The sequence below is a fragment of the Capsicum annuum genome, unplaced genomic scaffold (assembly GCF_002878395.1).
Source record: "Capsicum annuum cultivar UCD-10X-F1 unplaced genomic scaffold, UCD10Xv1.1 ctg4555, whole genome shotgun sequence".
In the NCBI taxonomy this organism is placed as follows: Eukaryota; Viridiplantae; Streptophyta; class Magnoliopsida; order Solanales; family Solanaceae; genus Capsicum; species Capsicum annuum.
The window spans coordinates 30,466-37,979 of record NW_025853055.1 but is presented as its reverse complement, the minus strand read 5'-3'; the positions used below and the strand labels follow the sequence as shown (position 1 = coordinate 37,979).

Below are 7,514 nucleotides of genomic sequence, written 5' to 3'. Positions count from 1 at the left end.
GATGGGTAGTGGTTGAATGCTCAATATCGTAAGAGTAATGTTTAAATAAAGTATAAGTATGTATATAGGATATGTATTGTATTTGATGCCTACACATCCACATATTTCTTTCATCACCACCCCTAAATCAAAAGACTATGTGCAATTGATTGTGGTAAAACATTTATCATCCTCAATACATACTTGTGCTTTGAGAAACATTATTCTTACGATATTGAGCATTCAACCACTACCCATCCACACACTTCTTAATTCACCCTCCCTAATTTGTCTAAGCTCTAATATGATTATGTGACTTGTTTGCACTCCTTAACATGTGTAGAAATCCACACCACATTTATTTATAATTTATTTAATTATTTTTTAACTACATCCAGGTGATGGTCTATAACTGTGTACATAGATCACCATTGTCTACGCATAATAATGATATCAATCAATGCGATAATAAACGTGAAAGTCTACGATATACCAGATTGATCAATGGAGGACATAGTGCATAATATACGACGGTCTATTAAGTGTCACCACCAGTCCAACATCATCCATTTAAATCCTTTTTAATTAAATTATTTTCTTCCACCAGTCATAAAACATGTGATTATCCATTTAAATCATATTATATTTAATTATTTTCTTCCACCAGCCCAAAATACATGTTACTATTATTTATTTAAGTTTTTTTTTTTTAATTTAATAATTGTCTTTCATAATTCCAAAATATGTGATTATCTATTTAAATCATTTTTAATTTAAGTATTTTCTTCCACCAGCCACATAACATGTGATAATCTATTTAAATTTTTTAAAATTAAATTATTTTTAAAAAAATTGTTATTATTTTTTTTAATTTACTCGATGATCCATCGATTCATGTAGTCTACGATCGACTAATATATACAGTCGATGAAATACTTTGTATAAAATCTAAATATTAGATTTTACTCTTCAGGAAATTAGTCAAGCCACAATGCTGTAACTTGAAAAGGCAGATATATTTGATTCGAGTTTTCAAACAAGGAATCAGAGGAAAGATGGCAAACACATAATGTTAAAAGAAACTAAAACATAGTTGTATTAAAATTGTTCATTGCATTACATAATAAAATTTACATCAAAAAGGGGGAAATGGAAGAAGCTTTCTTCTAACAAGATCCTACAAAGAAAGCTTCTTCAGCAATAAACAAATCAAAAAAACTTAAAAACATATGCTAAAATAAAACATTTAAACTAAATTATGGGGATGGTAGGGGTGATGTATTCAGGGTCTTCCATCCCGAGCCTTTCCAGAATTGCCCTCAAGAAACGAGCAATTCGACGGAGCTCCCGCTCCAGGTAGATGCGGTCTTGACCCATCCCATAGAAAAGCTGGTCCAAATCATTCCTTAGGAGGAGGAGGTCATAGTGCCTCGGAGGAACACGTCTGATGGGGTGCAGGGGTATCCTTCTTGGAGGCATTTTTTTTATTTGGGTGAAGAAGAAGAAGAGATGATTTCTGATATTTTCGATTTAGGAAAAACTGAAGGGTTTCATAGAAAGAGGGCCTATACTTATAGACCTGTAGATTGCGTCTGTTTATATATCCACCCAATGGTAGGTCGACGTGTCTGACAAGAAAAAATGTTTCGTATGCGTATACCAGCTATTTTTCCTCGTGAAAAGATATTTTGTGCAGCTTTTTAATAAATGAGAATGGGAAATAAGGGAAATAATGATTCATTGCATCGATTGGAGAGATAAGCCGAGAAAATGACCAACATAAGATGTTAGATCAGCAATAATATAATCAATACATAATATTTTATAGACCATATATTATATATACCGTAGACTATAGATAGTCTATCATAGACAAAGCTTTAGGTCGATAATAACTGAACGTTAAAATCTACAGAAATGCACATTCATCCCACAAAATAGTAGCTTTACAATTGAAGCTAAAAAAAAAGCCTGTTTATGATTTGATGCCCATTCTACACGTGGTTCTTTTGTGTCCGTATTTCTTGCATATTGAACACCTATTCCTCCTTTTGGACTTGAATGTCTCACCGACGTCCTTAGTGCGTTTGACTTTCTTCCTTCCGAGTTTGGGATCGTACGGGGGTGGATAAATTTTGGTCTCTACCAATTCCTGTGGCACAGTCCATTCAGCCTCCGAAGGGACCACGTTAATTGCTTTCGAGTATGCGAAGAGGTAACTTTTAGCTTTATAAATTGGCAAATAGTAGTCATATATGGAGTTACCATAATCTTCGCCATCGCTGTACTTTGCTCGCAAAGCTGCCATCACGTATTCGCACGGCATTTTCACCAAGTCAAATTTTTTACAAGAACAGCTCCTCTCCAAGAGATTGACCTTGGCAGTAATGCCATTGCCGAACACCGTATACTCGTCGAGAACCCCGTTTGGATTACCTACATACAAGGAATCACTCCCACTCTTATTATCCCTTAGGATCCTTTCTGCAGAAGGCACAAATATGTTCTCTTTACCACCGACAAATGCATGCCGCTTCCTAAACTTTTCACCAAATTTTTTAGCAATTGAATTGAATATGTACGACATGGGGTACTTCCGTTCATCCATCAAAATCGAGTTGAGCGACTCAACGATGTTTATGGTCATCAGGTCATACCTATTGCCCAGAAAGTGTGCTCTACTCTATTTTCAAAACCAAGCATATTTTCAAGGACATGAGCTGCCTCGGGGCATTTACTCTTCAATTCCACAAAATTATCATTAAACTCATCAAAGAAATAAGCCTTTTCCGTAGCATAAAATAGATAAAGATGTTCTCCACAGTGTTGATTTACGCAAAGATTTTCAGCGAGGTGCCTCATGCAAAGTCCGTGATGTGCACGACTGTATACACGGGAGAAGGCATTGGTGATGCTAATGTGCCTGTCGAAGATGATGCATAGATCTGGTTCATATTCCATGATAGACTTCAGCTTCTGGAAGAAGAAGATCCAAGAAGTATCGTTCTCTTTATCGACGACACAAAAGGCAATCAAAAATATATGATTTTTGGTGTCCTGTGCAACGGCGCTCAGCAGAACGCCCCCGTACTTGCCATACAAATGTGTGCCATCGACGGAAATTATCTTTCTCATGTGGGAATATCCTCGTATGCAAGCTTCGAATGCTAAAAAGTAGTAAACGAACGATCCATCCATCTGGTTTACCATGATAGAGTAAGAAGACTCAGGATTCAATAACTCCACCATGTGGGAAAAAGCCAGCAAGAAAGCATATCCATGCTCCGGTGTCCCACGAATGATGTTCTTCTCAATTACACTTCCTTTCCAACACATCCAATAGTTTGCATTGTAACACAACTCCTTAAATACAATTCTTTGAATTTCTCTTATGCTTGGACCCTTACCATCCCAAAAATGATTTACGCATACTGAAGCAATCAATTCGTATGAAGCTTTTTAGTGCCTGTGGGTGGCATTTTCAACGCCGCACGTGTGCATCCCGACATACTTGTATATGCAAAATCTGTCCGAGGTATCGTACTTTTTTACCCGCAATAACCAACCACAACTACGAGATAAGCATTGCGCCTTCATCAATTTCGTGCAGCTCTTCTCCATATAATAATCAAAAGACTACCTCGCCGCTGCTGCATCTAGTTGCATTTTCAGATCTTTTTTATCGGTGAATGTTTGACCACAACAGAAATTGGTTCCTTCGGTGAAGGAGTGTCTGCTTGTGATTCCCTTTCACGATCTTCTTCATTATCTTGCGAGTCCGATGAAAAGTCTTCCATATGCATAAAATAATCTTCCATATTAATTGTATCATCAACATCGTTCTCATAATCATTCAAATCGCCGTCGATCAAATCATTGTCGACTGTCGGGCGCCGCGATGGGGGTGCTGATAAATTCAGCAGTCCTTCAAAGGACCTCTCAACCACATTTATCCTCAAAATTGGCCTAAAGCCATCTACATCAGCATCCATTATGTACGTCAGCACACGTACATCACTATTTATGATCGTAGAATTCACCTTTTCCCTCGAATACATTACATAACTAATCACCACGTCGCTCGGCACACAATCTATATCCCCACTCTGCATTACTCTTGCAATAAATTCATTGTACGAACTATTGCGGCGAACAGGAATGAGAATTGTCACCTTGGTAAATGATCTCCATTTTTAACATTTCGAAGTCTCCACCTATTCTCCCATGAAATCACCAGAAACCAAAACAAATTCTGCAATAGACATCTTAGAATTAAGCTTCGGTCGATGGTGGATTATGCTTATGGTCTATGTCGTGTTGAATGCACGGTCGATGACTGACGAGGACGGATCGATGACTGCGCAGATTTTCGTATAAATACTTGAAATTACAAATATTACTTGTAATCAATGATTGTTGGGTTTATGGAATAAGGAAATGAACTTGGAGTCGCCTGAGCTGCTGTAATGCACTTTCTAAAGTGGTTTTGAGTAATGTATGTGATTTAAAGCTTTTTAATAATGGTGGAAAGTCTGTTTGAGAAGATAGGAAACAAATGGGGTAACAATGGATGCAATGGACAAGCTTATTATGTTTGTGGACTAATTTAAAGCTGATCGCCGGAAAATAACGCCGAAAAAGTGGCCGAAATCAGAGCTTTTTTGTGGAAAAAATAACCACTTTCTATTTTTAGCTTTTGGAATTTTTTTTTAGTATTTTTGCAAACCTAGATATTATTTTTATATATATAGTGGTGGATGATGGAGTGGGTTGAAGTGTATTATTAGAAACTTGTGGGTGAATTTATTAAGTTGGAAGTATTGGGTTAAAGTGAATTATTATAAAGGTTGGGGCTGAAATTATTAAGTTGGAAAAGTTGGTGGTGAGGTGGAATTAAGTGGGTATTTGACAAAATAGTTTGGATAAAGAGTCTTTTTGGCATAAAGGCCCGAGTTCTTGCCACATTACACCAACAAAAAATCATCAATCTATGATGCAGCATTGGAGGCTTTCAAAATCGATGCTTAAGTATTTGAATTTGCACTAAAATAAAAGTTTTTAATTAATTTAGAGTCCCTATGTATTTGTAACCTAAGATTTGGATCGAGCTTGTTATTTATTCATGAATAAGAAGCTTCAATTCTTATCAATTTGTGTGTTGTATCTCGACCTTTTATTTTATCTTAATAATAAAACACTTTCAGTATTTCTTTTATTTTATGTGGAAAAATTTGAATACATATGGGGTGTGTTTGGTATGATGGAAAATATTTTTCGGAAAATATTTTTGTATTTTTCTTTGTTTGGTTGTAATAAAATGTTGGGAAATATTTTCTGAAGTAACTTATTTTCCTTCATTTGATAGAAAATGACTTTCCTCATGAGCCAAGGAAAGTCATTTTCTGGAGAAAAAAAAATTATGGCGCGAGTTATTCCCTCCACCCCCACCCCCAACAACACTCAACTTCCCTTGCCCCAAATTTTAGAAGTGTACTTCACTATCACTACTCTCCCAATTTTAGGGTTTTCATCTCTCTTCTCTCCACTATGATTTTGCAAGAATCTCAAGGTTTGTATCATAATTAATTTCTTCTACAATTTTGGTCAAAATTTTCTTCAAATTTTTCTTCTTTTGCTTGTTTAGGTTTATGATTTGAGTTTATTTTGTTTTAAAAGTAAAAATTGGGTTTAATTTTCAAATAAGATGTAGGTACTGCAGTCATTTAGAGTAGTAGCATTAGCAGTCAATTATGATGGTAAAGGAGATTATCCTTTTATGATGTAAAAGTGAGCTATCAACTTAATTAGCAAAATGATGGTTGCATCACTGATTTGGCTAAGTGCAGAAAGAAAAATAATCAAGTTTTAAGAAATTGTAGATGTATATGTCCTGATGACAAATTAGTCGGAAGGATTTTTGAAATGATAAGTGGATAGTGTAGTCAAAGACAACTTGGACCTCTGAAATTTATTAGCTAGATCACCCTGATTTGAGGCGCTTGCTTAAGTGGTTGAGCACCTCCACCATTAGCTGGTAGGTTGCCGATTCTGCTATTTGGAAAGATATTTAAAAAAATTTTATAATATCTACGTGCTGAAGTCTGGTGTTAGCCAACTAAGGTAAAGCATTGGCTGATTGAAGATCCTGATGGTTCATTTGTATGTTCTTGACAAATTATGATTCCATAAATCATATCTGGATAGAATGAGAACCTTACTTAAACATAAATTGTCTGGTAAACTAGTTACCAACTTTTATTTGAGTTCAAGTTTGTTTGAAAATTGAACTCTGGGTTTAACTTCAATGCAAATTAGTAAGTTATTATGAGTTAATTGAGCAATTAGCAGTAGACGCAAACTATATGAGTATCTTAGGACTTTCATATTCGTATATTTTTTCTCTATTATATAGTAAATAAAATTACATTAGTCAGTACAATAGATTAATTCGACTAACCAAGATGAAGATGATGCAATAATCGGAGTTGCAGCTACATCTGTTTTAGCTGTCAGATTTGTAATAATTGTTGCCTACGAACATTAAAGTAGCATTCCTAGAGAACCTTATGTTAATAAAGATCAAGAAAGAGAATTCTACATGAATAGTATTTTGAATGGAAGTGATGTTCATTATGTAGGTCACATAAGGATGAGTAAGCATGTGTTTTATGTACTATGCAATGTTCTTAGAAGAAATATTTTGTTGTGTTCAACCAAAAATATGTTTGTTCAAGAATAAGTATTGATATTTTTAGAGATTGTTGATTTTAATGAACGGTTTTGGAAGATTGAATCACACTTTTATAGGTCAATCGAGTCTATTCATCGATGCTTCCACAGTGTACTTCAATCAGTTTTAATTTCTATCCAATTCTTATAAAATCATCGAATAAAATCCTCTAATCGGAGATAATGAACAATCAACGGTATTATCCCTGACTTACCGTAAGTAACATACTAATATTTTATATTTTAAGTTATTTTACAATAAATATTACCACTTATTAACGTAACTTGTATATAGGATTGTGTAGGAGCAATAGATGGAACACATGTGCTTGTATCTCTTCCTATTCAACAACAAAATAGATTTTGTGACCGGAAAGGCACAACAACACAAAATGTATTAGCTGCCATCAACTTTAATTTGAAGTTCATGTATGTGCTTGTTGGTTGGGAAGGATCTGCACATGATTCTCGCATATTAAATGATGCGTTGGAATGACCACATGATCTCCAAATCCCACAAGGTATCTTATTCAACACAAAGTAATTTATAGGAAACGTAGGTGAAGAATGTATATTAGTTAACTTTTGTTTGACTTTGTAGATAAATGCTATCTTGTAGATGCGGAATATGGACTTCGTAAATGGTTTATTCCTCCTTATCATAAAATACGTTATCACTTGCAAGAGTATAGTTATTGTCCTTCCCAAAATGAAAAAGAATTATTCAATCTTCGTCATGCATCATTGAGATCCTCCGTTGAATGTGCCTTTTCCATTCTCAAGAGACGATCTTGATAATGAACCCT

At 35.0% G+C, this 7,514-nt stretch overlaps 1 pseudogene; it reads left to right on the top strand.

Moving 5' to 3' along the window:
* The window catches only part of LOC107872421, a 15,265-nt pseudogene extending 10,258 nt beyond the window's left edge, over nucleotides 1-5,007 (top strand).
* Nucleotides 5,008-7,514: the final 2,507 nt, after the last annotated feature.